The sequence below is a fragment of the Nymphalis io genome, chromosome 16 (assembly GCF_905147045.1).
Source record: "Nymphalis io chromosome 16, ilAglIoxx1.1, whole genome shotgun sequence".
In the NCBI taxonomy this organism is placed as follows: domain Eukaryota; kingdom Metazoa; phylum Arthropoda; class Insecta; order Lepidoptera; family Nymphalidae; genus Nymphalis; species Nymphalis io.
The window spans coordinates 3584143-3602430 of record NC_065903.1 but is presented as its reverse complement, the minus strand read 5'-3'; the positions used below and the strand labels follow the sequence as shown (position 1 = coordinate 3602430).

General features: G+C 31.7%; 1 long non-coding RNA gene across 1 annotated transcript in view; it reads right to left on the bottom strand.

Annotated features, from left to right (window-relative positions):
• Positions 1-18104, bottom strand: part of LOC126774438 (uncharacterized) — a 35503-nt gene extending 17399 nt beyond the window's left edge. Inside the window, exons 1-3 of the long non-coding RNA XR_007669809.1 lie at positions 18033-18104; positions 11978-12121; positions 11357-11376 (exon numbers count right to left, since the gene is read on the bottom strand). This is a non-coding gene — a long non-coding RNA (uncharacterized LOC126774438). The remainder of the gene's footprint in view (positions 1-11356; positions 11377-11977; positions 12122-18032) is intronic.
• Between the last annotated feature and the right edge of the window lie 184 nt (positions 18105-18288).

Below are 18288 nucleotides of genomic sequence, written 5' to 3'. Positions count from 1 at the left end.
GAAGTGATGAAAAGTTATAAAGGTCATAGATTTCCCAACTGATTCAAAGCAAGATGTCCCTACCTTTTCACGGTATTCGGAGACATGTTCCCAAAGTCACGAGCGACGGAGCGAATATTTTTTAGCGCAGTATACCAAAAGTTATTTGATATTTTATATTTATTTGGAACTCTCATTTTTTATTAAATTATATTACTTTTACTTTACTTTTTGAATTGATATACATAAATCTGGATAGTATAAAAATCAATATAAAATATATTTTATTCAAGTAAACTCATATTTTGAATTGTCATCTTATGTCACTATGTTAAATGTAAATCGTCTAACGGTTCGGTATGTAAATTTTATAGAAAAGCCAATAAGCTTATTAGTTACATTCTTATACTTAATTCTTGTAAAAATATGATTAAATTAATATCCTGCTTGAAAAATCAACAACTAATAATTTTGCGTTTTTTTAATATATAATATTTACATATATAATCTTTGGTTGTAAATAAAGTAAATTAATATAACGCGTTATTAATATTTTTCACATTTTATATATTATAATATTTTACATTTAATAATTTTAAAATATAAAAGCTTATATAATTATATATTATTTTTAACATCGGTAGTGGTAGTAGTACTGGTTAGTGCTTAAGTAACTCCAGAATTACTTAAGCGATGTAGTTCACATTCACAATATTATTTATTATAACGAGAAGATGGTTTATAGTTGGTACACATTGACGGCGCTGGAGTCATGCTATTAACAAATATTTATATTTCGAACAAAATTATTCATAAACCCAACATCGCTCTAGATCGATTTCGGCCACGGTTGCCATTCGCTTGTGCATTCTTTATTCCCTTACTATCATAATTTTACTTGTGGTAGAGCTTTGTGCAAGCTCGTCTGGGTAGGTACCACCCACTCATCAGATATTCTACAGCTAAACAGCAGTACTTGTTATTGTTGTGTTCCGGTTTGAAGGGTGAGTGAGCCAGTGTAATTACAGGCACAAGGGACATAAAATCTTAGTTCCCAAGGTTGGTGGCGCATTGGCTATATAAGCGATGGTTGACATTTCTTACAATGCCAATGTCTAAGGGCGTTTGGTGACCACTTACCATCAGGTGGCCCATATGCAAGGTCACAAAAATCAGCACATTTTTATACGATTGTACATATAAGTATAACGTAACTTTACTTAGTAACCCAAGGATCGTCAGCCATTTACCCCTCAGAGTCGAAAAACACAAGGTTGACTGTTTAACAATAATATTTTTTATATACTAAGAGTACTACTGGATTCCTTCTTACATTTGTTTAGATATTTACCTCGATACAAATATAAGTGAGATACTATAGATCATGTGAAAGTGATCTATAAATAATGCTAGCAGTCGCAAAAAAAGTCCGATGACGTCAGGAAGGCTTAAAAACTCTTCTCTCGAAATGTTATCACGAGCGCCATGAACCGGTTGCGATAACAATTCCAATGAACGATTATCGTTTTTTTTACCGAAACGTCCTTGATACATCGAAATCATCAATTTCTAAGGAGCTCACGTACCACAATAAAACGGCTTATTAAGCTTTTTGGATTAGAATTTTAAGTACAATATTACACGCGTCTGTTCCTGTCGGTAGGAACGTCATTTGATACATTCAATAGTAACGATTTAAGTTGTGTTCCGTTCTGGATACAGAGTAGGTTTTCAGTATTATATAAATTGCCTAGTATATAGAACACTATTTTTTTTGAAGATGCAAGCGCCACTGAGGTTTTTATGTTATTTACTTGTATTTATTTATCTCGTGTTTTACGATGATGGAAAACATTGTAAGAGAAATTGCCAAAAGAACTTCTGCCACATATTCATACCAACTCTTACTAAAGGAGCGTTATTACGCTATCGAAAGACTGGAAGTCTTTTATAGAAGACTGACTGGGGGTCATTTTTATGTATACATATACGTGAGTATGAAGTATGGTGGACAATTTTAAGCGGAAACCAGCTAACTGCAAACAACTGCAACTGACTATTCCTTAACTTTTTCATACTGTGACTGTAATCCACCATGATCACACAGTAATCAGGTGCAGGAGTAAAAACTTCATATGTTATCCGAGGCATAATAGTGCATTAATGCAGATATCCTATAAGAAAACTTTAAAATGTTGACGGAAGCTGAAAATTTTGAGGAAAAAACTTAATACCGTTTATTACTCGACACGAAATTCGAAAACTAGGTTCTAAAAAGCTAGCCAGTAGACCAACGAAGCAGGTGTAATGCTTCTGTAACGTAAAATTATTATTCATGAGACATGATGTGAGTGATACACACGTTCCTTAACATGGTGAAAATATAGAAGTTAATCCCAAAGTCGATGGTAAATCCCATTTCAGTATATTACGTTCGGTTTCTTTATTATACGATGAAATTTAACGGGCGCTAATGTCCTGCTAATGGATCGAGGATGAAGCCAGCTAAGTGTACTCTTAGCTTTTTGAAAGAGTGGAATGCTTTAACCGTAATATAATTTAGGTTTCCTTAAGACTTAAGTCTTACAAGTAATCTTTAAATTTTAGAGAATCAAAGGTGTAAAAGTTATAAAATTGCAGAACGTTAATTGTAATGTGAGAATTCAACATTCTTTTTATCATAAAATCTAAAAGGTTGAAGAACTAATGATGGTTCCTTTAATCTTTTATATTCCAAATTTAAAATTAAAAAAATTTTTGGCTTATGTATCAAATTAACTATTACTAATTTCATTTAAATTTAAATGCAAATGACAGTGACAGTATATATAGTTCTAGACAATATTAAAAAAAATATGTGTTCGATTTTTGTATGTATAATAATATCAAAACTAAATCAACCTTTACATTAAACAAGTGACCGTTTTATACATATATTTTGATAATTCAGTTTTCAGAAAATTAAATCAAAAGATTGTTCAAGTTTTAGAGCATTTCTGTGATCCAACTTGTAAGCGGAATACATATTTAAGATAAATATTTGTAAAGGTCCGTATTATGTTCTAATATATGACCTTCTAAGCCTTCTGGGTATTGTAGAGAAGTTATGAAATAGCTTTGGGATAAAAGATGTTAGGAACAAATTACCATATTATTATTGTATTTACAAATTCAACCATTCATGATAACCTGTGGTCGTAGTTCAACCATGAACTTATTTCCAATTTTTTTTATTGGTAACACTAAAGTTCAGTAGCCTCAATAGCTAGCAAAAAAACGCGTGATTGTTTTCCTAAAATAAATTAAAAAATATATATCTCTACCAGATCGCAATATACAATATACTATACACAGGAATATAAGATATTTTTTTAGTTGAACATAATATAACCTTAAAACGATGCATTAGGCGTATGGTATAACGCATATAAAGATATAACTACATGGTTAATACGCACCGCAAAAAGCTTCATATTTCCTCAAAACCGTGTAGAAATTTCCTTACATTGCTAGCCGCTTTTAAATTATACATTACGCTTTACGCAGAAGTTATGTCGTAAGCTAAAAAAGGTTTTTCGTAAAAAATACTGTGTTCCCCTTGTTTTTAGTTAGCATGATATATTTTTTAATTTATATATCTGTTATGGTTATATTATTAAGTTTTATTATTAGACTGATTGAATTTACTTATGTCCGGTCCGTATATTAAAATCAATCGTCTTCGAGTTGCGGTCGCAACGCTTAAATCATACCTACACGTAGAAACGACTTTGAAATTTACAGAACATTTATATACGTACGCGCTTATATTACGCTTCGTAGACAATTCTATTACCCGTAAATAAAACGCATCGTTTCGCGAATATAGTAGTCGTACATCAGTAACTTGATATTTGGAGGACCTTCGTTACGTAATACAAAGGCGCATTAAAAAGGGCTTATGCAAGACTTTGATTTTATAAGCATTTGCACCACTTGTTTTAAGAGGGGTATAAAACAAAATAGCTTATTGATTTTCTATGGATTAATCCAGGTAAAAATTTACATTAAAATATTGTATGTAAACTATTAATAAGACCACTATTATCTTTTTTATTAGGATTGTACCTGATCAAAGAAATCATAAAAGTTTACAAGTCACGAAATGTCCTCACTTTTACACTCGTCAATTTACACACGTTATAATATAGTTTATTGAGACAAAACTGGATAATTAATTACATTTAGAAATAATCTAGGCCTTTCACTATTGAATTTTTGTAAAACCCTTTCGTTTTATTTTTATAAAGATAAAAAGCTTTCGGCGCGTACTTCATTTTCTCTCCGTGAAAAACCACATCTGTCGCATGTCACCCATACTTCAAACATATATTTGTTTCTTAAATCAGTCACTGCAGCGCTGTGGAGACGAGAGGTCTACGGAACAAAATAACAGCGCTCTGTATTAATTATAATTATCATATTATAGTTAAAAGAACTAACCCGTATTTCTCAATATAATTTTCAAAATATGTACAAGGCGATAATTTGAATACAATACTAATGGTTGTTATAAATAGACAAAGCGTAGAAACGAGATCCCGCCAAGAAAGCCGTGTAAAGGAGACGCTTTTGAAATCTGCAATTTTGCTGGCTTTACGCGCGTCCTCATAAGCAGTTCATCTAACTGAATCGTTCAAATCTGACAAAGAATGTTAGTTTATCAATTAAGGGTATAATTCTAAAAAAATATCTATATTTTACAAAACACACTCCTTTTTTGTTGGCTAATAGTAATATTATTACTGCTAATAAAATATACATGACAATATCAAAACGAAAACTCGTTTGCGTGATTTAATAATATACACAGCTCCATCTATGGAAACAAAAAGGAACTTATAATACCTAAGTAGACAGATTTTAACGTCAGATGTCTTTTAATCGTAATTTAGAAGAATTATTCTTGTACCTCCCGGGCATTGCGCCAAGGGTAATCTGTCTGTTATTTGTTAAGCATCCGAGGTGCCGGTTAAAGAACTGCATTTCACTTCTAGTAGCTATTTCGTTTTCATTTCACCTTTATTTGTGTATCTGTGAATTAATATAAAATAATGAAAATATTTATTTTATTTCTAACAGTTTTAAATATGGTTCAATCAAACGAAGCTGGATCAAGTGATTAACGTAATTTGATTTCAACGCGTTAATTATTACGAAGTCGTCGTCTTTACTTGATGGTAGATCTTTTTATAAGTCCGTCGACTTGTTAAAGTACTACTATCTATTCTATCTAAACTAAACAGCACCACTTACTATCGTTGTGTTCTAGTTTGAAGGGTGAGTGAGCCAGTGTAATATCGGGCACAAGAGATATCTTCTTAGTTCCCATGGTTGACGGTGCATTAAAGATGTAAGTATTGATTAATCATTCTTACAGAGCTGATATTTCGGGCGGTAGCGACCATTTATTATCAAGTTGCCCACTGTTGGCAAGTGGGCAACTTGATGGTAAATGGTCGCCTACTTATTTTGTTAATGGTCTGCCTACTTATTTTAAATTATTAAAACAATCGCGACATTAACATTCATTTTAAATACATAAGCACCATATTTAAAAAAAACCTTAAGTAAAATAAACGTTACCATTAACTCTTTATACAATATAACGCTCACTCTATTCTTGTTCATTGTATCAATTACTCGGAGCTAAAACTATTACTCATCTTAGCCTGGAGAAATGAGTGTAGTCTTAATGTTACTGAATCAAGGCTCGAGTATTTAATACTACTATTTTTCGTCATTTATCTGCGCTAGTTTTGCGCAAAATAATATTGAATTCAACATTGCTTAATCAATATTAATTACACGGGCTAAATTAATTTAACTTACTATTTCTTTCAGTGTTGTGGCTAGCTTATAAGGGCGCAGATCCTACTTTTACATATTCCTAGATTTACTGGTAGGGTTTTTTTACTGGTAGGTACACCTACTCATCAGATATTCTACCGCAAAGCAGCAGTACTTAGTATTGTTGTGTTCCGGTTTGAAGGTTGAGTGAGCCAGTGTAATTACAAGCACAAGGGACATAACATCTAAGTTCCCAAGGTTGGTGGCGCATTAATGATGTAAGCGATGGTTAACATTTCTTACAAAGCCGATGTCTATGGGCGTTGGTGACCACTTACCATCACCTGGCCTAACCGCCTAACTATAAAAAAAATCCCAGTAGGTTCATGTCCCAGGTCGCGCCAATAAATAATATAGGGTTTTTCTGTCGACAAATTCTCAGTAGTAATTCGGACCTTGTCATGGTTTACACTCCCGTGCCTCGGAAAGCACGTAAAGAGTATGTGAATACGGTGTCCACTTTATAGACTTGTGCATTTTTGAACGAACTGCGAGGTTGGCCAGTCTCCCTTAAGAACGCTGAGCCCGAAATTAGCCAATCATTACGAACAACAATAGAAGATACTAACATTAATATATGTATAGAATAAGCTTTTTACGTCTTTATTATATTTTTTAATTAATTCATGCAAATAAATAGGTATTTACAAGGCGTAAATACCTACCTAAAAGGGGTAATAACTGATAAGCCGTGTTGTAAGCTTCAAATTTATACGAAAATAATATCTATGATATAAAAGTAATTGAAAGGACATTATTCATATTGTTTGCACAACAGATTAGATTTTCAAATATTATTGAAAATCAAATTCCATCTTATTACAACAATCGGAGTCTGAGTACTCAATGAATTGAACTAAATTATTATATTGTTTTATTTGCAGGGTACGTAATAATATTTCGTTTGTATTGAATTTTCCCGTAGGAGTACAACTTGGAAAGTAAATTGCTTTTTATATGTAAACCTTAGAGGATAAATAAATGAGTTATATAGCGCGCAATCAAGAGGGATCCGTGAGCAGAAGGAAGAAGGACCTTTAGTACCTATTCTAATTAGTCACTCAATTCTAAGCACATTTACTGGTGGTTGGGCTTTGTGCACGCTCGTCTGGGTAGGTACCACCCACTAATCAGGTATTCTACAGCAAAACATAAGTACTTGGTAATTTTGTGTTCCGGCTTGAAGGGTGAGTGAGCCAGTGTAATTGGCACATGGGACATAACATCTTAGTTCCCAAGGTTGGTGGCGCATTGACAATGTAAGCGATGGTTAACATTTCAGTACAACGCCAATGTCTATGGGCGATAATGCACTTACCTTCAGGTGGCCCATATGCACCACCATCTGCACATTGTCCAGCTACCTATACAATAAAGAAAATCACGACGTATAATAAAGAAAACAAAATAAGTAAAACATCAAAGATTTGACATTGTAACGTACATATTCAAATAGGCATTAAATTATACATATACGGTATTTAAATTATTAAATAGCAGCGGTACTTTTAAATAAAAAAAATGGTGATTTTGGTTTAGGTAACTCACATGGAGCCATATTATATTAAAAAGAAGCAGTGATTTTGAAATCACAGGCAGACACTTCAATTTAATAGATATAAAAACCTTCTCCGAAACGCGTTGCATCTTTTAATTAAGGTTTATGTGTACAGGATTAGTGGTTTTCTCAGTAAGTTATTACAAAAAAATCATCTTCATTTATTAGTTAAGATAAATCAAGACAAAAGATAATTAACTACATATCAGCTGAAATATCCTTTAAAATATCAGTTAAATCATTAAAAATCTAACGAAAATAGAGGATAAAAAAATCAATTAATTTTGTTATTTAAGCCTTTTTAATTAAAGTCAATGAATGTTACATTTTTTAATTAAAAAAAAAAGAAAAATTTCGCGAAAGGCAACATCTATCGTTCACTAGCGTGGGTGGTTTTGCTCTAATCTCTTTCATTAAGGTCATTGCCCGTTCAGGGGAATTAATTAGTTAGGGCTTGTAATATTTATTACTTCCTTTTAAAACTTATTAACTTAATTCTTTGAATATTTATATAGGAATTACACTTTTTAATTACGGGCCATAAATAACGGCTTAGTTACGATGACAATGTATTGAGTAATTTATCTTTAGTCGGAAATGGATTCATCGTGAGCATGATAGTGCTGCGTTATAAAGTATGGAAATTAATCAATGTTTGATAGTAACCGTACATGCCAGTTATATGCCAGTCAGGTAAAGTATCAATCAATCATGTGATCGGTACAAACTTAAGTAGGCCTCTATAACAAATGTACATATATCATATATAAAATAACGTATTAAGTAAATTTGCCGTTGCGGGGCTTGGGATTTAGATTCTGCCGGTAAGAACTGATAACATACTCATTATATATAAAACAGATAAATTTGTTAATTAATTATTTATAATTACCTTATATATAGTCAAGTAAATTAATTTAAATTATAAGCTTTATATTAAAATGTACATCTTACGATATTTTATTATAAAATCGAATACCTTACCACAAAATCAAAATATTATTTATTCAAGTAAACTCTTTTAAGTACTTTTGAAACATGAAACAGGATTCAATTGAATGTAAAACTGCTACCGGTTCAAAGTATAGATTTACCCGTGAAGTACCAGCAAGAAACTTATTTGTTTACCGTTCTATGAAATTTAATATTGATATTTCTTAAAGAAAGCTAAACATATTATTCACTAGAAAACTTTTATATTTTTAAACAAGTTTTATTGTTTTGTTTGGAAGTAAGTTAACTCACAGGTATGATGATAAACACGCATACATACTGTTGAATACGTATTATATTATAATATATTAAAAACCAGTTTTCGTCCGCGTCTTTGGCTGCGTGTTGGGGTCGGAAGAGGTATTTAGGAGTTAGGTATATATAGTTATAACCTACCTTTGGGTTCAAGCATTCTTCGTACCAAATTTCATCAAAATCGGCTTAGTTGTTTAGCCGTGAAAGCGTAACAGACGGCGAGAGTATTTATAATATTAGTAGTAGTAATATTTTGAAGAGATAAATTAATTTCTGTTAAGCCAATTTTAAATTATGGAAACCATTAATATTTCAAGAGATTTCGTGGGAATTTCGGAAGTGGATTCAATAATCCTGATTACATCCGTAATATGATAAGCCAATAACGTACGGATTTAACGCAGTCAATATAATCTGTATATGATTTTATAGTTATTTTTTTTAAATTTAGTTCAGACTTTCGCGTCCATGCTGTTGTTTTTTTTATTACTATAATATAGAACAATGAAATTTTTTATTTATAAATTATAAATATGATTTGTCGACTTTCTCATTTACAACTAAAACACGTTTGTGTCTTTGTAATGCAAACGTTAAAACCGCCAACCATGCTTGCACTAAGTAAAATGTATTAAAGCAACACAATATTATTTTAAGGTTTATTTGAAAGTAGCAAAACCTGCGGCTTTGCTAATGCGGAATTCAGTTTGTGACAAAAATCCTTCAAAACCTTAGCTGTACTTCTAATAACGTGTATGCAAATTATCATGATGGTCAGTTGAGTCGTTAAGACACGAAAGAGTAACGAATAAACGAATTCGCTTTCGCATTTATAATAATAGGGTGAAAAAGTACGCAAATATTTCATTTACATATAAAATAGACGAAGGTTCTAATAATAGGTTAAGCTAAGTGAATATTCTAAGCGTATTTATAAAGCCTATTTGATAGTGCTTACCTTGAGATTGCTTTGCCAACGACTAATTCAATAACTCGATATTGAGAGGGCAGCGGAAACTAAATTTACGTCACTACATGTATCTTTATACTTGTTCTTAGAGTAGGCTTTTGTCAATGTTTAGTTTCAAGATTAATTCTGATAAAGATAAATGAAATTGTTTTATCAATATCCATTTCTCGTCATCCATAGATAATTTGTGTTTGCATAAGGTATTATTTAATCTGCCACAATGTGACAAAATAATATTCTCATAATATTCACAGATTATAAAACTTATATTAATGGTAGTTCTTTATTTAAAAATAGAATATATATATGTGTGTATTCACACATGTAACTATATCACTTTTTAATAATTTTACGCGATCGAAGACGGAGATATTTTAATTTATTCCAAAAACAAAATATATATTCTTGAAACCGATTATTAGATTTGTCATTTTATTATTAAAAATATATCTAAGTCAAAGTATGTTCATTTAACATATTTTATTATTGCCCTAATAATAATTTACTTACGTTTATACCATTCTTGTGTAACGCATTTATCTTTATTTTTGAACATACTCTCAGTTAAAAACTTTCTCAAGCGTTTTGTGACATTTTTGGGGATTCCTCTTGCCTCGTCGACATAACGTTTTATTTCTCTCAATTTACAATATTTAGGTAATAGTTGTAAATAAAACAATATACATACAATTACTTATATAATAAAACTGAAATAGCAACAGTAATCTAACTTTTTCTAAGACCGAGCACAATTATGATAACATTAAGTTGAGTTTTCAACTTCAGAAACAGACTACTAATTGTAGTCAGAAACGCTAAAAGCCAACCGAAATAAAGACAATGAACAAAAAATATCTGGAACGAAAAACAAAAGATTTGCAACCTGTGGCTCTCGCCGTGATGGTAACTGTTTTACCTTCTTACGAGACTTTTCAAGTGTCTGATGAAGGTATTTCGGCTTTCACTATTATCTCATTAATAAAGAGCTTTTTGCTGTGTTACAGCTCGCTTAGTAAGATGTATTAAAGTAAAAAGTTTAGTAAGCATTAAATGGGTAGTTAATAGACGGTAAACCACAGGCAATTTTATTTATTCTATTACCAGTCTATAAGTGCTGTGCTAAAGTTTCCTTTTGAGAAGAATTATTGGATCTTCTTCCACGACTCTCCAATTGGATATACATTTAATAGATTTTTTAAGCGACTTATGCAGGTTTTCTTACGAAGTTTTCTTTCACTGTCGTGCGTAAGATATATTATGAAACCTAGAAGACCAATAATTAAAATGCATTCCTGAATTTCATTTGTAATAAGGATCAAATTATCGATTATTAGCTATATGGTATAAAGTGAATCCTTGGCAAGCGAACTATAAGTTTCACACTAACTCAGCAGAAGTTTTATATTATTTGCTTATGACTTTATAAAGTAAAAGTAGAAAGTACTTTATATCGCGTTCAAAATATGTGCTTAGCTTGTTTTTATAATTCATCTCGTGCTGTGCGACGATGCAGGTAAATATCGTGAGGAAACCTGCATATTTCGGATGAAATTACCGCATTAATTTTCATAGAAGCAGCGTGGTGAAATAAGGTCCAAAGTTTCTCTTAAAGAAGAGATTTTTTCAGTCGGATAGTTACTGTTACTTTACTTATTTATAAAACGAGTAATATTAGAGTGAAGATTTGATTTAAAAAAATATCATATACTTACCAGATGACGATAATGATGATCTAAAATACAATTAAAATACAACGTATAACATTTGTATCTTACAAAACCTTATTTCTCTCTGTCTATATGATAAGTTATATTGTGTTCCGTTTTTTGTTCCGGTTTGAAGGGTGAGTGAGCCAGTGTAATTACAGGCCCAAGGGACATAACATCTTAGTTCTCAAAGTTAGTGGCGCATTGGTGATGTAAGGGATGGTTAACATTTCTTACAATGCCAATGTCTATGGGCGTTGGTGACCACTTACCATTAGGTGGCACATATGTTCGTCCGCCTTCCTATTCTATAAAAAAAATATTATTTAGGAGCTATACATATATAGATTGCTAAAATCAACCAACGCACTTCTTTGTTTAGCCGTAGGCTGATATAAAAGAAAAACAAATCGAGTTTCAACAATCTAATCAGAAGCGCTAATCTCCCGACATTAGTCCTAAAATGATTCCCATACTAGATCATGTTATTTTGATATAGTACATGCGATATTAACTATAATTACATGTTCAGAATAACTCAAGACCATTATGTAAAATGAGGAAATTATTCAATACAAAATGGTGTTTTTAAATTCGAATCTCCAAAATGTGGCTTAAAACGCTTACCATTTTGGGAGGACCGCGGTTACGTCCGGAGCGAAAACAAGCCAATTAAAACTTGTGTGATCGGACCGTCTGTCACTTCGATATTTGAATCGAACACTCGATCCAATGTTGCGATTCTATTTGCAAAGGAATATTCTCTCGGCTCTGGAAATTTCCATTTAGGGCTTAATCTGAAATTCCTTGGGACAGTCTATTTATGGTAATAGGTTGAGCGTATGTAAGTACAAATTGGGAATAGTGAATAGTCAATTTATCTCTTGAAATGGTAACGTCAGCGAATTAACTCTTAGCTTTTAAGAAGACGTTGATTTTTATTTTATTTTTAGTTACGTGTTCAGTTTACTGTAGTTTTATATATTTTTATTATTTATGATAATACAAAAGCTCAGGATATGAACGGAACATAAGAACACAATTAAATAATAACTTTTGTATTGTTTATCTATACTAATATTATAAAAATGCGAAAGTAACTCAATCTGCATCTTTGTTACGCTTTTAAGGCTATTCTACTGAACAGATTTTGATGAAATTGTATGTGAAACTTGAACCCTAAGGATGGACACTACTGTATTATACCATTCCCCTTAAGACACGAGTGAAGCCACTGACGAAAGCTATTAGAATTATAGATATAAGATATTTTACAGGCTATTCATTTTGCTATATTTTTGATTACTATCTAACTTTAGATATTAATAATATTATTTATGCATACTTCTTTGTATGTATATGTATTTTTAGTATCGAAGTAAAATGTGGTTTTTATGTAAATATATTTTCCGTATTTTACTATACATATAACGTACTCGTTATTACCTGCACTTCTGACTGGTCCCGATCACGAGGTCAGAGGTAATCTTATAGCGCAAAAATGTGTGCGACCACAGGTGCACCACTTATTTTCTCAATTCGATACTTCGATGGAACGACAATTCGTAGCGTCTTTAATGAGCTGTACGTGCTTTTCCGAGGCACGGGGGTGTACGACTAACTTTCCAACTCCAGTCGGCTACTACAATTTCTCGGACAGAAAACCTTAATATATGTTATCCTCACGATCCGATTCGAACAGATTCACAATCATAGTTTGTTATTACATCTTCATATTTCGCAAATAAAAGATTATAAAAAGTAAAGCAACAGCTTCTTATATTTGATAAGGTGGTGGAATTATCTCTAAGATAATTCCACCACGTTCCAATGCGGTTTGGTGCAATTTCAATAGTAATTTCCCCGTAACCCGTAATTTTCGATTACAACTCATGTTCAACCGTAAGGGAAAATAACGACTTTATTATAGTTACTAATTTTAATAATGCTCAATTTCACTTCATCTCTTTCGAATAGTTATTCGATATATAACAGCTTACAAGAATGAAGTTTTAATTATGATTTTATATTGTAGCAAAAACGAAGTTCTTAATTTAGTCGACAGCGCAGAACAGTCTCGGTAAATTTTCAAACTAAATTAGAATTTTCTTGTTTACGTATAAAGTCGCTTTGCTGGTCGACCGCTGTTTTAATCGGATTCGATAAACTGCCTGTTCGGAAAATAACAATCCGTAGTTTGTGCATAGTTTGAACAACAGGCTTTCGAAGTCTTTGTTCAATACGCTGTTCTTGTGGTAAAATGATATTGTTGACGTTTGGAGTATCGTTACTCAATAAATATTTCTATATTCACGTAAGGTAAAAATAGACATTATTTTTATAAATGAAACTCCAACCATTTTTTATATGTACATTATTGGAACCTTTCTAATGATATAATCACTGTCCTAATATCATAGTGTAGAAAAACCTGATGAATTTAATTCTCCCAATCCAGTCTTTGAACCCAGGTTTTCGGAAGTAATGAAATTTTGATATTGAGATCAATTGAAGTTGTTATGTCCCAACAGTGTTGTGCTCGTTATTTTACTGGAAAACATCAACCCAAACTATTGAAGTTGAGCTGAAGTCCAAGACTTGTCCAAAACTTAACAATATTCATATTCAAATTCGTTTTTGCGTAAATAGACACAACACTTACTTATTGATCAAGGTAAGAGGTTCTGAAAAGAAAGTACCGTGGAACACGATCGTGAAATGTCAGTGAGTCATATGCGACTTTTACCATAATAACATTTTAAGGATATGCGCATCAAAATAGCGTATCACAATGTCAGTTCTCAACATTTCATGATTAAGATGCGAAGTGAGTTCTTATATAATCGCGTCACGTACTCGGTAGTGCGTAATGCGATTATATAAGAACGTTAAATTAATTTTATTTTTATGTTAATTTACTATTACTTTTATATATACAGATGAATATATTTACCGTAATATAAGGACAGTAACAGCCTGTGAATGTCCCACTGCTGGACCATGGCTTCCTCTCCCTTTTTGAGGAGAAGGTATGGAGCTTATTCCACCACGCTGCTCCAATGCGGGTCGGTGGAATACACATGTGGCAGAATTTCAATGAAATCAGACACATGCAGGTTTCAGTGTCAAGCACGAGATGCATTATAAACACAAATTAAGCACATGAAAATTCAGTGGTGCTTGCCCGGGTTTGAACCCACGATCATCGGTTAAGATTCACGCGTTCTAACCACTAGGCCATCTCGACTGTTCTATAATATAAGGAACTTGCTTGTATTTACTTTACATATGTAGAATTTCTGTATTGTATAGAAAGCTGGCTTACACCCACCACCCTTCACCCCTTATGTGGGGGGTTTCTGGTGTGAAGTACCTTATTTATTTTTCTGTAGCCCTAAATACATTAACAAAAATAACAAACAAATCAACAAATTCACTTTCGCATTGTAATATTAGTTAATTATGCTTAAGCAAATTACAAAATAAGACAAAAAAGCCTCGCTGTGTTTCGTTCGCTAGTTCTGGTATAATGAGTCTTAAGTTCTTACAAAATATCTCTATAGATTTAAAAATTCATTAAAAATATAACCTTATTTGTTACGAAGAAATAATTAAAAACTGTTGTAATTCCTTGGAAAATTAACATTTTTATAGCCGTTCCTGCGGCTTTTGTGTCCAATATATTTTACCCATGTCAAGTATAATGGAGAAGCATTTATATATAATTTTGATTGCAAAAAAAAAGCAATGTCATTCTAATTTTAATATGTCCCATACAAATCGGAATATAGATAATATTCTGCATTGTACTTTTATTCTTTGGTTTTTTTTCTAAATTTCCTCATCATTGGATACATCGATTTTGTCGGGAAATAGTAGGTGCAAATCTGAGCGGGCACCACTTATAATATTAGTGCTTAGCAGATATCTCATAAGTGTTAATACATCTAGTAGTGGCAGTGAAAAAAAACATTGTGAGAAAAAACTAAATGCTGCAGATCAAATAATGCCATATAATTTTATCCACAAAAAGCAGTGGAGCATCTTGAATTAAACTCCAAGCCTTCTCCTTAATAAGGGACTTCTTTTCTATCAGTGGGACTTTATTGATTAAGCATGTTACAGTACTTATCTCTTTTATTATTTATGTACCAATCATGACCTTCAGAAAATCTTACACGAACAAAAATTGTTTGACAAAGAACATTTCTATATAAAAGATTTCTTCCAGCCACCCTGGAGAGTGAGTAATATGAGTTTGTAACTGTATTAATGTAGGTACAGACAAAATAATAAATAATTATTCACAATACTTTAAAACATATAAACGACTAGTTGGATGGTAAACATTTTTACTTGTGATGAAATTATGATTGTGGTTCGGTTAGTACTGAGTGCTATGACTTATTTCCTGACTACCAAAGTCGCGTTGGCCCAACATTAATAAAATTTTTTTCATTTTTCGAGTTATTACATAGCCTATGACACTCACAAATAATGTGACTTTCTATTAGTAAAAGATTTTCAAAATCGATTCAGTAGATCCAGAGATTACCCCCTACAACCTCACAAATTTTACCTCTTTATAATATTAGTATAGAAGAATAAATAGAAAAATATGACTTCACTTAAATAATGTGCTACTTAAAAAATATTCTATAAAATCCATACTTTAAAATCATTCGCTTGATAATTCATCAATTACAGTCGTCTAGTAGCATTCAGAGCATTCTGAATAGTCATCACATATGATAGTTCTACAATTATACAACGGTTTATATTCCATTGTTGTTGGATTTTCCAATCGGTGCATATAGACTCAATGCTATATATGAAGATGAATCACATCGCGCGCTTAATAATCGCGCGCGTTAAATAATCAGTGATTATTGCGATGGCAAATGATGGGAATCGAATCATCATCGATCGTCATTTGCTTGCCTATTCTATTTATTTTGGGGTGGTGTACCTATTTGTCTTTTTTTAATGCTATAGTAGGCGGCCGGGTAAATGGGTCACCATATGTTAAGTGGTCACCACCGCTTATAGACATTGGCGTTATAAGAAATAATAACTATTCCTTACATCGCCAACGCGCCACCAACTTTGGAAACGAAGGTGTTGTCTCATGTGCCTGTAGTTACACTCTCTCTTACTCTTAAAAATCTTCATTATTACCTTCTTAATCGTTTTCTAGATACGTATAGATAAACCCATACAAACTCCTTTCTTACAAACGTCATCCTTTATTTAGTTGGTTTTCTTTTTCCGTTTCATCGTTCTTCGTACTTTTGCATTATAGCCATTTATTTTTGTACATTCACAATACTTTTGTTGTAGCACGATATTTCATGGCATCTAGGCAATTTTTTTCATTTCAGCCATTCTGTCAAGGGCTGAGAGGGTAACGTGACGTGAAATGAAGTTAGAGATAATTTTTTACTTATTTACTAATTTCGTATTTTATTCAAGGTTGTTATAATTCTCACTTTAAAATAAACACTAAAAACCGATTTGTTAACAATAAAATAAATTTCAGTTAAAAAACTTTAATCTGACTCTGCCATCTGCCATTCTGCCATTTCAAATAAACAGTAACATAACATAACCAACAATTTGGAATTTGTGTACGAAATTTCAACTTCGTTTGCGTAAAACTGGCTTTAAATTCAGTTACGAGTTTGACCCTTACATATTATTAATAGGTGTAAAAAACCACCGAAGTTTCTTTTGTTTAGTATGTGGTAAACATTTTATTCAATAACAATTTGTTATAACAAATAGAAAGACCTTAACAAATATAGCTTCCACAGTCATAACGAAAACGAAAAGTTAAGAAAAATAAAAATGATACACTGAATTATACTCTTAGAAATTGATATTAATTGTTGTCGTTTTCAGTTCAAAAACGTTATTTACTTTTCATCATATTATCTGTACAGTTTATTGTTCAGTGTTGCCATTATCAAGTTTCTCCACCAGCGGTCGCAAACAATTGGGTTAATCGAATCGTTAATAAATTAACTAAAACGCTTAGCTGCGGCTTCACGGTGAAAAGCCTAAATACAAAGTAAAATTTATCAAACACTAAATTACATACTTTCGCCTTTTTGTAATTTATCTTGTCGTTCCTTTTTTATTATTTTAGAATATGTTGTTGACACTAACCAAAAATTTGTTTCCAAATTTCAGTCAAAAAAAATTATTATGTACATATATCATTTTATCTTTATGTTTTTTTTTATGATATTTAACTGTTGTCTAATAGTAGTAGACTTCCTGATAGGAATATATATTTTTTATATAAACATTCCATACCCTATTTTTATAAACATAATTTAATAGATTTTGCCCGCGACTTCATCCCCGTGAAGTGTTAGGTATATAAAAGTAGTTCAATGGTATAGCCGTGAAAGCGTAAAAGAGACACAGACAGAGTTACTTTTGCATTTATAGTATTAATACTAATATTAATATCATATCCATACAGATATGATTCGTATTATTACAAACATATATATAGAAATACACACACAAGCACACGTTATCTTTGACAGTAAGATGTTTGTTTAAATAAGATTTTTTAACACATGAAAACGGTTTATGTACTTTTAAAAATCGAATATGTTCGATATAGTAAAATAAAAATTAGGATGAAAAACTAATTTAAGATTTATTTTACCCATTTATCGAATTTTCGTTTCGTTCATAATTATTATGAACGCTCAACCGAACAGTTACGCATGACGGATACTGAATTATTCTCGTATCGCATTCGGAATTAAAGAGCACATTTAAATTTCCAATAAAATTAAGTTTAATATGATTTCTCTCTGTACAAAGTCTGAATACAATACTATTGAATGCAGTTATTTAAAAATATTTTCACTTAACACAATTGAACGATGTTATAATATAATTGATTTCACATAAGGGCT